Source organism: Arachis ipaensis, chromosome B6 (genome assembly GCF_059453495.1).
Source record: "Arachis ipaensis isolate K30076 ecotype BB chromosome B6, ASM5945349v1, whole genome shotgun sequence".
NCBI classification, from domain to species: domain Eukaryota; kingdom Viridiplantae; phylum Streptophyta; class Magnoliopsida; order Fabales; family Fabaceae; genus Arachis; species Arachis ipaensis.
The window spans coordinates 141,966,274-141,978,807 of NC_142441.1; the positions used below are offsets into that span (position 1 = coordinate 141,966,274).

Here is a 12,534-nt window from a genome sequence, read left to right on the forward strand (position 1 = left end):
TTATTTATTTATTTTGTTACTTTTTTGGTGCATAATGAGCATTGAGCAGTCTTACTTAAATTTATGGGAAAGCATAGTCTTTCTAATTTAACAATTGATCTATAAAAACATTTGTCTTCACTTGAAATATATATAGCAACTCAGGTCCAATATTTCTTTTGTATACATAATACATGCAAAAACACATGAATGGAATTTCAATACAACTTATTTTTCAAAAATGAAAATGATACATTGACAAACAAATTAAAGATGCCCAATAGCAAATTGGCTTGGTTTAACTTCATCAAGAATTTAGGTTTGTTTAGTTTACAACATTCAGAATGCAGTAAGAAAAGCAGAGCACTGAGAGAGCATAGTTTTCACTTTTATGGCAGCCATACTCAAAATGCTAACAAAGGATCATTGGACATCTTTGTTGCTTCAATTTTTGGCTTCAGCTTCAAGTGTTAATCTGACACCATCTTTGAATGAAACAGGATGAATTTTTAGTGTTTGAACTAATCTAGTGATATCATTGATATGTCAGATGGGGACTTCACGCCTCTATTAACCTGAAAAACAAGTATGCTCGGTTCATGAAACAGAATCAGAATATATTAGTATGAAATTTGATTATCAGATAGCATTAAGGAGGTTAATATTTTCTCATATACACATATAATGTCAATAAACAATTACTAATTACATCAGAAAATTGTGATAAAATGAAGCAGATTACATACCGATGAGGCAGACACTGATTTGATTTTTGAGGTGCCATAGCCTCTAAACTGCGCAACAGCCTCAGCCATTTGAACATGTAATAACCTATAAGGTCCGCCAGCATTGAGTAACAATTGTATTTGCTTACCTTCTATGACAACAAATCAGAAAAGTAGAAATCATGCAAAATTAGTTTAAAAAGAATGAGAGCATTTAAAAAGGGCTAAAAGAAAATGGAAGTACCAAAGGAAATCATTATTTACAGAAGAAATTTTGTATTTACATGTAACTCAGTTATAATATATGAATAATTTTCATAGATAAGAGAGTTTCTTTGCAACCAATTTACAAGACCTGATGGCACGTTAATAGCATGTGCAATATCTGGATCAGTTTCGCAAGAAGCACAAGCCAATTAAAACAGAAGGACAAAGGACAGAAAAATCAAGTAAATAATCAGGTAAAGTAGGGGTGCACATGGGTCGGGTGAAGCCGGGTTTGATGTGACCCAGACCCGACCCGAAATACGGTCTATTTATTAGACCCGAACCCGACCCAAGACCCGATGAAACCAATACACTTTCGGGCCACAATTATACCGGGTGAAAACCAGGCCGTTAACATTACATTACGTTGATATCTTCTTGTAAGTTAGCATGTAAAAATATCCAAATTTCCAAGACTCCAACCATTCAAAACATGGTAAAATTCACTTAGAAAAATATAACAAGAACCAACCCTTCTTCAAAATTAAAGCATAACCACAATCAATACTAAAGTATAACCACAATCAATACTAATATTGTCTAATAATATCTAATATTTAAATCAATACAAATAACACAATATTATGCATTAGTATAAAGTCTTATGCATTCTAAACATAAAACATTAACTTATAGTCTTATAATAACTAATAACACAAAATATTAAGATTTACAATACTTAAATTCCATATAAGAATAGTCATGATCCATCACTAATAACACAAAATATTAATTGTGTATGATGACCAGGTCACCGGGCCGACTTCGGGTGACCCGAGCTATGGCCCGGACCCGACCCGAAATAATGGTCGGGTCTATTTTTGAGACCCTTACCCGGCCCTAAACCCGATGAAATCACACCAAATTAGCCCCAAAAGTGTTCGGGACCGGGCCGGGCCGGGTCTGTGCACTCCTAAGGTAAAGTATGGTTCCAAGGGGGTTGTCCCTTCCAAGGTACTCAAAAGTCAATTAACTAATGGCAATTTGTGAGAATAAATTGATTTGAAGATAAATGATAATGAAGAGATGAGTTTATTTGAGCAAAATCAATCGCATCTACAAACAAACAAAGCAAAAGCGAAATATTAAAGCAAATTGTTTGGCTTCATCATCTTTAACCTTTAACTTTACCCTACTCTATCTCTACAATATGCTCAATGCTGCTTTTATTTTCATCCCAAATTCAAAACACCAACCTTTAGCAGACCCTGTTTCCACTTTATGCAATGTATGAGAACCCCCAAAGTTACAATCCAAAGAAAAAAACATGTGAAAAGAAACAAACAAATTCTCACTCCATTTTCCACTCCACCATTCCTCAAGAACAACAAATCTCAAACCAGCAAACACAAACATCAGCTTATCATCATTGCAAAAATGGAAATATTATCACAATTGTGGACACTGTTAGGGTTACTCACCGTTCTGCAAAATGTGCTTCCATCTCAGATTCTCTCTCTGCTTCACTCTCTATACGAATCAGCGCAAGATCTGCTATCTCCTTACGCATACGTTGAGATACTTGAGTTCAACGGCTACTGAGGCGTCGACCTCAACGACCTCTGCCGCCACGTGCACCTCTACCTGAACGCAGTCGCGTCTGCCTCCCCCGCCGCCTCGTGCCGCCGCGTGGCAGGTATAACGTAGCAGTGAAGTTGAACCTGGTGCGGATGAAACGAATCACACGACTTCGGTGGAATGAGAAAAAACGACGAGAATCGCAAGAATTTGGATGAAATCGAGAAATTGAATAGAGACATGGAGGTACCTGGTGCGGAAGATGGAAGAGGAAGAAGCGGCAGGGTGGTCGCTGGTCTTCCATGAAGGTGTTGATAGTTTTTTTTGCTGAGGAGTTCTTCTGGAAGCTGAAATTGAATATTAAAAAACTTTTATCTTTTAGTATAAATTTTAATAAGTTATTTATAAATTTCAATAAATTATTTATAGAATAAATATAAATCATTAGATTTATTATCAATTTAATTTAATGTTTTAAATTGAATGATATATCAGATTAGCTCAAAAAATTTAGACTGATTTTAAACAGACCCATTTTAATAGAGTTATCATTTTGTTTTTTATAACAGAAAAATTTAAGAAGATGCATGCCTTTATGTATAGTAAAAATTAGTCTAACCTATTACTCAAATCTAATTCGTTGATTTAATACAATTTTAAATTTAAAGTAAATGAATTAAAAGATGAAAGAAAAGGTCTTATATCAAATTAAAGATGAGAGACGAAATAGAAATTGTATTTCCTATTAATGCATAACTCTTTAAATTAAATTAGTGGAAATTAATGTGTAACTTTTTAACACCAGTGTATAAAAACTTAAAATCAGTGTGTAAACTAAGATTGATAAAGTAACTATAGTTATTCATGAGTAAATATAGTTATATATCATATTTTATATTTTAATATTTTTTATACAAATTTTTAAAATAATTTAAATCAAAATTAAATTTTTATAATGATCAATTAAATAAACTTGAACAACAACCACTTATAGTTACCACTTATTTTAAGAAATGATCTTTTTAAATCAAATCATAGGTACTATAATAATTGTTATTACTAACTAACATTTTATTTTTTTGAAAGAGAAAACAAGCTCAACACATTCGATGGAGCGTACAAGAATAGAATTATAGCCAAGCAACTCCTACGTTATTTCTGGCATAATCATCAACAATATGAGTCAGTTTTCACACTATTCCCTAGAACAACAAAACGACCTAACAACACACTCCTCCACATCCGTTGTCTTATTCCGAAAAATGAAATTATTTCTACACCGCCAAATATTCCATGTAACTGAGAAGAAGCCTACTAGTCATTTTTTCCGCATGTCTTTTCTCAAAGGTATCGTCCTCCAACTCTCAAAGTGCTTTTTTATGGAGCCTGGGATGCTCCAAACCCGATCCACATGATTAAGCCATGTGCACCACACCTGCCAAGTAAACTCACACGTAACAAACAGATGTTGAACTGATTCAACTTCCTTGTTACACATAACACAAATATTGTCACTCTGGTCAATGATGCACAATCTACTCAGACGATCCTTTGTATTAACTCGACCTACTAGCACAAACCAAGTAAACAGCTCAACTCGAGGAGGCACTAGTCCTTTCCATATTCCATTTGTGAACTTGTAGCTAAGGATGTCTTCTGTTAAAGTCTCTACCTACAAAGCCTGCACAAATGAGTTAGTAGTATAAACGCCTTCCTTGTTAAATCTCCAGACCACTCTATCTTGTACACCTGCTATCAATCTCACAGCTTGCAAAATATCAAGCAGTCAATTCAAGCTGTCAATCTCCCATTGGCAAAATTTCCTCCTCCATTGGAAGTTCCACACCTACTTTATCCCATCCAAAATTCGTAGTCCCGAATAACAGATCCTTTATTATTTGAAATCAAGAAGACTCTCGGAAAGGAATCTTTCAGCTTTTCCGACTGTAGCCATGTATCCTCCCAAAATCTGGTTGATCTACCATCTCCTACTTCCATAGCAAGTCCGTCAATCATCTCTTGTGTTGCTCTTTTATTTGTAAGTGACATATATCTCTCCACGGACCCCCTTTTACTGGTAATGCTTGAGTGGACAATAACTGTTCAGGATTTAAATTATTGCATGAGCACACAACCTTCTTCCACAGTGGACAATCTTCCTTAGAAAATCTCCACCACCACTTAAACAATAAGGCAGTATTACGAACCATCGCATCTCCCACTCCTAACTCTCCTAGTTTCTTTGGTGCCTGTATCATCTCCCACTTTACCAGATCCGGTCCAGGTCGTCCATCGTCCTTCCCCCAAAAGAACCTCCTCTGTAATGAAATAATTTTTTTCGCCACCGCAACTGACATTTTATACAGGCTTAAATAGTAAATAGATAGACTATTAATGACTAACTTGATGAGGACCAACTTTCCTTCTTTGCTGAGAACTTTTGCTTTCCACAAGTTGAGTTTCTCCTCTACATTATCTATTACCGGCTTCTATGTTTTTACCAGCCTCGGGTTTGCTACTAGATTAATACCTAGATACTTCACCAGTAGAGTTGCCTGCTAACAACCCAGTAATCAGCACATCCGACCAACCCATTCATGTCTGCAGTTCACCGATATCAAGCTGGACTTCTCGAAGTTAATACTCAATCCGGACATCATTTCAAAACACCTCAGAAGCCTCTTGTAATTTCTCACTGTCTCCTCCTCTAGTGGACAGAACAATATAGTGTCATTAGCAAATTGAAGATGTGATAACTCTATATTATCTCTACCAACTAAAAGAAGAGATATTCTCCTATTTCTTACTGCCTGCCCAATCATCCTGTTCAACACGTCTACAACAAGAACAAATAGAAATGGTGATAATGGGTCTCCTTGCCGAAGTCCCCTTTCCATCTTGAACAATTTTGAAGGTGACCCATTGACCAAAATGGAAATAGATGCACACTTAATGCACTCTGTAATCCATGTCCTCCATCTGATACCGAACCCCATCTTTTCTAGCACAATCTCAATAAAGTTCTATTTGAATCTGTCATAGGCTTTCTGAAAGTCCAATTTGATAATTGCTGATGCCTTCTTCTTCAGTTTTAGCCATTGTACCGTTTCACATGCTATTAGCGCTCCATCATGTATCTTCCTACCCTTGACAAATGCACTCTGTGATTCCCCAATTAAGCCTGGTATTACACTCCTCATTCTTCTTGTCAACACTTTGGATATCACCTTATAAACGCACCCCACCATACTGATTGGTCTAAGATCCTTTATCTTCTTCGCGCCTACAAATTTTGAGGCCAGCGCTACCCAAGTAACATTGGAGTTTGCTGGTAACCTTGCCGTCTCAAAGAAGCTCATCACTGCTTTAGTAAATTCCACTCAAATTTCCTCCCAACATTTTTTTATAAAGTTCATGTTGTAACCATCACTGCCTGAAGCCTTAAATGATTCGCAATCCCACACTGCCTCCTTTACTTCCTCTTCCGTCAGTAGCACCTCCAACGCTTGAGCTTCCTCTATCTCCAACCGATTGACTATACCATCTCGAAAGCTAATATTTGGCGAAGCTTCCTGATAGTACAGGTGTCTATAGAAATCTCTAATGGCAACCTTGATTTTTGCATGATTCCTTACCAATCTCCCATTGATCACCAAAGACTCAATCCAGTTATTCCTTCTTCTTGCTGATGCAATATTGTGGAAGTATCTTGTGTTTCTGTCCATCTCCTTGGCATGTCGAGATCTAGACATTTGCTTCTAGTGTATATCTTGTTTCGTATACCATATCTCACAACATCTTACTAGCGCCTTCCTTCTTGCTTCCACCGTACCATCATATACCCCATTGCTAACCATATCATCCACTTTTTTTATTTCTTCCTCAAGCTTTTTTATCTTCTCAGGTATATTCCCAAAGTGTTGCTTGTGCCATCTACCCAGAGGTTTTGACAACGCCTTCAGCTTATCCAAAAATTGTGTATCTCCCAATCCCCTCTATTCCTCCTTTATAATCTTTAGGAAGCCTTCATGTATGAACCACGAATCTAAGCTGCGAAACGGTCTTGGACCTTGAACTATTCTTCTATCTTTCACTATCAAAGGACAATGATCTGATAAACCTCTTGCCCCCCTCTTAGTCGAGTATCTGGGTACGCATCTAACCATCCCAAGCTCACCATGTAACACCCTACTACATAGTGTTTTACGCTTAAGTCATAGAACAGAGGTAGTGTAGTGTTACGGACGTCTAATCAGTTAAAATATACATATAATAGTGAAAGGAGATAATATACTAGGAGCCTTGAAAAAAAAAACGGGTAAACAAAATCGCAAAATAAAAAAATGCAACGCTCAGGAAATCGAATTACTTGCGTGCTAAGAAACCTAAAAGTTAAGGATAGAAATAAGCGAGAGAGTAAAGAAAAGCCAAGAATACAGCATAACTAGCTTCTGACTCATCCTGCGAAGCCAAGGCTGGCCGGAGAATATATATATATACATACATATACATGTATCCCAAAATACTCAAAATACAAAATAAGACCCTAGCTCTCCCTCAACCTCTATGAGGAACAAAATAACAAGTTTCTTGGAGAGCAAGCTAAGTACATAGATATATATATATACAAACAGAAAACCCAAAATAACCCAGGGACTACTTCGCTTCAAAGATCCAGACGCCTAGCGAGGAGCCTCACGACCTGCATCTGAAAACAACAACACAGTATGGGATGAGAACCAGATGTTCTCAGCATGGTAAAGGTGCCATGCGTATAATAAATAAGGTCTTGGAAATGGCAGAGGCAATCCTAGAACTCCGTCATACCATTATAAAACTTAACTTTCTAAGCAAAAGCCATAAATAGGAGGTAGGCAATCTATACGTTCCTAACTTACTCGACTTTAAACCTAATATAAACACCAAACTATTTCACCCTTCCTCCGTTCCTCCGTCATCCGTAAATCATGCAGAGACAAGCCACCAAACAAGTTCACGCACAAGTAAGCAACAGATAGTACAAGTAGCAAGTATAGTAGGTAGCAGGATATATATTCAGTTAGACACTCTCAGGTAATGCATAGCAATCAAAACAAACAAATGCACATGATGAATGCCTGTCCTATGGCTGATGAGGGTCATCTATCGGTTATCCAGCCAACCTGACAAGTCCGAAAACCTTAGATTGTCCCTCGTCACGCATCCCATGAGTCTATGCATAGAATTCATATTCATTTATCATTTACTCACTCAATGGGGGCTATCCATACCCGGAATTTGTACGTGCCCAGTCACTCTTACGACGTAGAGTCAACAGAGTATCGAGATTCAACTTGGAACACGTGGTGGCAAGCCACAGTTCTTACCCAGGAAAACTCGTATCTCAGATATCATCATTCATAAGCCATTTCATTTTTATAATCATTATGTAATCATTTATCAAAACTATAGCATCAAGGCTTCATTTCCCATTTACATCTCTTCTTTATAACTCATCATATTTACTCTTTTTTCATCCCCAAATTACCTTATTTTCCTAGGTTCAACTAGCTACTGGGCTTTGTACTATATCTTAAGTCTAGAAAGAAGAAAATGGAGGTTTAGAAGTGAAAATCTGGTTTAAAATGTCAAAAATCCAGTTTTGCAACAAGCAGGGGCCACGCGTACGCGTAAGTGTGAACAGCATGTCACGCGTACGCGTGGGTCATGCGTACGCGTGGTCATGCAGGTTGGCTCATCACACGCACGCATGGCTACTCGCGCATGCGTAGTTTGAAATATCATGCCACGCGTACGCATGGATGTACGTTTTTCCAAAAAAATACAGATTGCCCAGAAAGTTGCAAACCCAGAAATTTATCACCTGCATAACACACTTTTACACCAAACTTCCATTGTCCATAACTTTCCCTACAACATTCCATTTTTCACAAAATTTATATCGTTCAAAAGCTTGTAAAACCATCTTTTAATTGAAACAAACCACATTTCTATCCAAAATTTGAGGAGCAAGTTATGGACCACCAAAGTTAATCAAAAATCACTTTTTACCAATTTACACCCAAACCTCATTTTCACCAAATTCATATTCCTTACCCATAAAACCTGCACCTTCATAACATATTAAGTTCCATTTCATTAATACTATCCACTAACACGTTAATACTCATACCAATTCATAAGACTCATACATTATTCAAAAATCCACCCTTTCCAACCATAACTTCCATTTTAAAATTCATTAACCCATTCCCTTCATTCATTAATAACCAATCATAAATCACCTTCAACTAATTAAACAAGCCATAACCACCAAATTCCATTAACATATATCAACATCATCATCAACCCATCATTAATAATTCCAAGAACACATTTTCAACATCACCAACAACTCATGCTCATAAATTCCAACACAAGCTCAATTCCAAGAACACATATTCAATAACTTCAACAACTCATGCTCATAAATTCCAATACAAGCCAATCATAAATTTATCCAACATCATCACAAAACTAATCATTTAATACATTTAACCATTTCAACTTAACATATGGTTCCCTAGCCTAATTTTCACAAAATCTTATATGTTAAACGCGCGAAACCTAAACCATACCTTGGCCGATCACTTTATTTAATCCAAGGCAGCCCCCCCAAGTCACAACACAGCCCCTCAAGCTTAAAGAAACCAGCCACAAGCTTAGCTTCAATCACCACCAAGCTTCTAAATGCTTACTTTTCAATTCCAATGCTTATATATAAACTCAATTCACACCTAATTCACATATATATTCCAAGTTCAGATTTTACATTATAAAATCAAAATTGACTAGGGTTTAGGTTACTAATAAACCACTATTTTATGATTTATCTTGTGCTCAATTGAGTGTTTTGATCAATTCTTCACCCACTTATTCATAAGATTTACATGGTTTTATAATTCTTTCCTTATTCTATGATATATGTGAAAACATGTTTTCTATGCCTTAAAAATATTTATTTTAATTATCCTTTATTACCATTCGAAGCTGTGATCTGTGTTTTGAGTAATTTCAGGCTTCATAGGGCAAGAATGGCTTAGAGGACAGAAAGGAAACACGCAAAAATGGAAGGAACGCACAAAATGGAGTTTTGAAGAAAATGGCAGCGATGCGCACGCATGGACGACGCAGACGCGTGCCTAGCGCAAAACACAAGTGACGCGTACGCATGACAAGGAAAATCTCCAAATGACGCGCACGCGTGACGGACGCCACGTGCAGAATATTGCAGAAGTCGTCTCCAGCGATTTCTGAGCCCTTTTTCGGCCCAAATCCAAGCCCAGAAACACAGAATAGAGGCTGGAGAATGGAGGAATCAAAGGGAACGACATTCATAATTCACAATTTTAGGTTTTAGATGTAGTTTCTAGAGAGAGAGGCTCTCTCCTCTCTCTTAAGTTTTAGAATTAGGATTTCTCTTAGTTTATGGTTATATTCTTCATTCCAGGTTCAATGTTCCTTTAATTTATGTTCTCTTCTACTTTTATTTTACTTTATCACTTGGTTTATTTACTTTCCCAATTGGATTTATGAACTTTTCCATATTAGAATTGATTTTCTTATTTAATACACATTGAGGTATTTCAGATTTAAGATTGCTTTCTTCAAATTCATATTATTGATGCTTCCAATTTAATTTAGATTTTCCCCCTTTGCTTTGGTTGAGTAATTGGTGACACTTGAGTTATCAAACTCAGCTGTTGATTGAAAATTAGAATTTGTTGATTGATTTGGATCCTTCTAAAGCTAGTCTTTCCATAGGAGTTGACTAGGACTTGAGGATTCAAATTGATTAGTCCACTTGACTTTCCTTTATTTAGTAAAGGTTAACTAAGTGGGAGCAATAAACAATTCTCATCACACCTGATAAGGATAACTATGATGGGATTTCCAGTTCTTATACCTTGCAAGGGTGTTCATGATAATTAATTTACTTTATTGCTAATTTATTTCCTTGTTCCCTATTTCAAAAATCCAAAAAGATACTTTTTCATAACCAATAATAAATCATACTTCCCTGCAATTCCTTGAGAGACGACCCGAGGTTTAAATACTTCGGTTATAAATTTTATTGGGTTTTGTTACTTGTGACAACCAAACTTTTGTATAAAAGGATTCTCTGTTGGTTTAGAAACTATACTTACAACGTGAATTTATTTGTGAATTTCTTTACCGGAAAAAGTCCTCTCGTCAAAATGGCGCCGTTACTGGGGAGTTGCAATTGTGTGCCTTATTATTGGTTATTGTAAATATTTTCTTTTGCTTGTTTATTTGTTCTTATTTTTATTTTTAATTTTTAATTTTTATTAGCTACTATGAGTTCTCACCCCTCTGGCTTTAAGTTTGGTTCCAATGTTGTTGTAAGGAATGGAAGCTATAACAGGAACATGCATAAAGGTCAAAACAATCAAAGATGGAAGGAGCCACGAGGATCTGATCAACCCTTTCGGCAACAGCACTTTCCAAGATACCATGGACAACGACCATTTTACAATGCATGCCAAGACAATAGTTATGGTGGACCCCTTCGTGACAAACCACCCCCACCAAATTACTATGGTCAAGAGTCATTCCAAGGTGTATGCTAAGATGATAGATATGGTAGATCCCCTTGTAGTTACCAACAAGCCCCATCATATGCCTATGAACTACCTTCTCAACATAGCTTGGAACTACCATACTTATAAGCCAACCACAACCATTCACCTCCATATGACCCTAACCCTTATCCACCCCAATTCCAATCCAACTACTCCCAAGAACCACCACTTCCATATGTACCATATCCATGTCCATCGAACCAAGAATCACAGGATCGTCTCAAGGACACAGTAAACCAATTTCATGCAACCCTTCATCAATTGGAGCAAGCGATAAATCGATTAACTCCCAGTACGAATGAGACACTAGAAGCTCCGGTGAACGGTAAGGAGCATGACTTTGTACTGGAACAAGTGGAGGAAGCTGAAATTATCGAAGAAGAAGAATTGGTTGAAGACTTAGGAGACGCTGAACCTCCATGGGAATCAAGAATTGTAGAGAATTCCGCCAAGAAATTTGCAATTGATGCTAAGGAGGATAGTGCACAACCCCCAAAGCATGTATCTTATGAAGAACTGGACGGAACAACTCAAGAAGCGAGTTCCCTTGGTAATGATAATCATGAATCAAGCTCTCCTAGTAATGAACTTGTATCCGCAAGTGAATTCTTTGGGATGGAAGAATATTCCCCAAGTGAATACGAAGATGATGTGGAGGTAGACTTTTCTCAACCTCCAACTTATGACCTAAGTGATGAAGAAGAATTCGAGGACTTTGATCAAGACGTGGTTGCAGTTGAAGAGGTTTGCAAAGAAGTGGAAGAATTCATAGAAGAATACAAGGGAGTAGAGCTTGCACAACCACTGGAAACACCTATCCCAAGGCCATTACCACCCAATACAACGTTCAAGTGGGTAAAATCCTTAGCCTTTATCTTCACCTTTTCACTTGAATATGGTCTGCTTGAAACTGATGGCCAGCTTAGAGCTCTTTGTGGCTTTAAGAGTAAGAGCGAAATGGTTCGTAATCAGAGTTGGTATGCAAGATTCAATAAGGTTCCGCGCTTCAATTTGAGGTGCAAGGATTGGTACAGAGTTCGATTGACTGGGTCTTAGAAGATGTTTGGTCATCTTAGTGAGAGTTCAAATTCCATACTGTCCGGCTGGAAAAATGTAGATCAAGACAAAGACGGGTACAAAAGAAAGGTTTGGGATCCTGGAATTCACTCTGATCATCAACACTCCTGGAGTTTGATCCCATGCTTTAACTTGCTTAAAGGCTTTACGTGCCTAGTTTGGGACCCTGGAGGCTATTGAAATTCCAAACATTGGTCGAGATTTCTGGATGAGTTCAAGCATAAGCCACCATAATAGGAAGCTCACCAAAATGTCCAACTTAAGGACTTTAACTAAAAATGCTAGGTGGGAGACAACCACCATGGTATGATCGTTCTTTCTTAGTC

The 12,534-nt window shown here is 37.2% G+C and overlaps 1 long non-coding RNA gene across 3 annotated transcripts; it reads right to left on the minus strand.

Annotated features, from left to right (window-relative positions):
• Positions 1-94: 94 nt before the first annotated feature.
• On the minus strand, positions 95-2,955 carry LOC148562989 (uncharacterized). Of its 3 annotated transcripts, none has more exons than XR_015886068.1 (4): positions 2,740-2,955; positions 2,393-2,632; positions 726-810; positions 95-554 (listed from the first exon to the last, which is right to left on the minus strand). It is a non-coding gene; the product is annotated as an uncharacterized LOC148562989 (long non-coding RNA). The 3 variants fall into 3 exon arrangements; XR_015886070.1 differs by having other exon boundaries at positions 726-853; positions 2,740-2,943; XR_015886069.1 differs by having other exon boundaries at positions 726-856; positions 2,740-2,920.
• Positions 2,956-12,534: the final 9,579 nt, after the last annotated feature.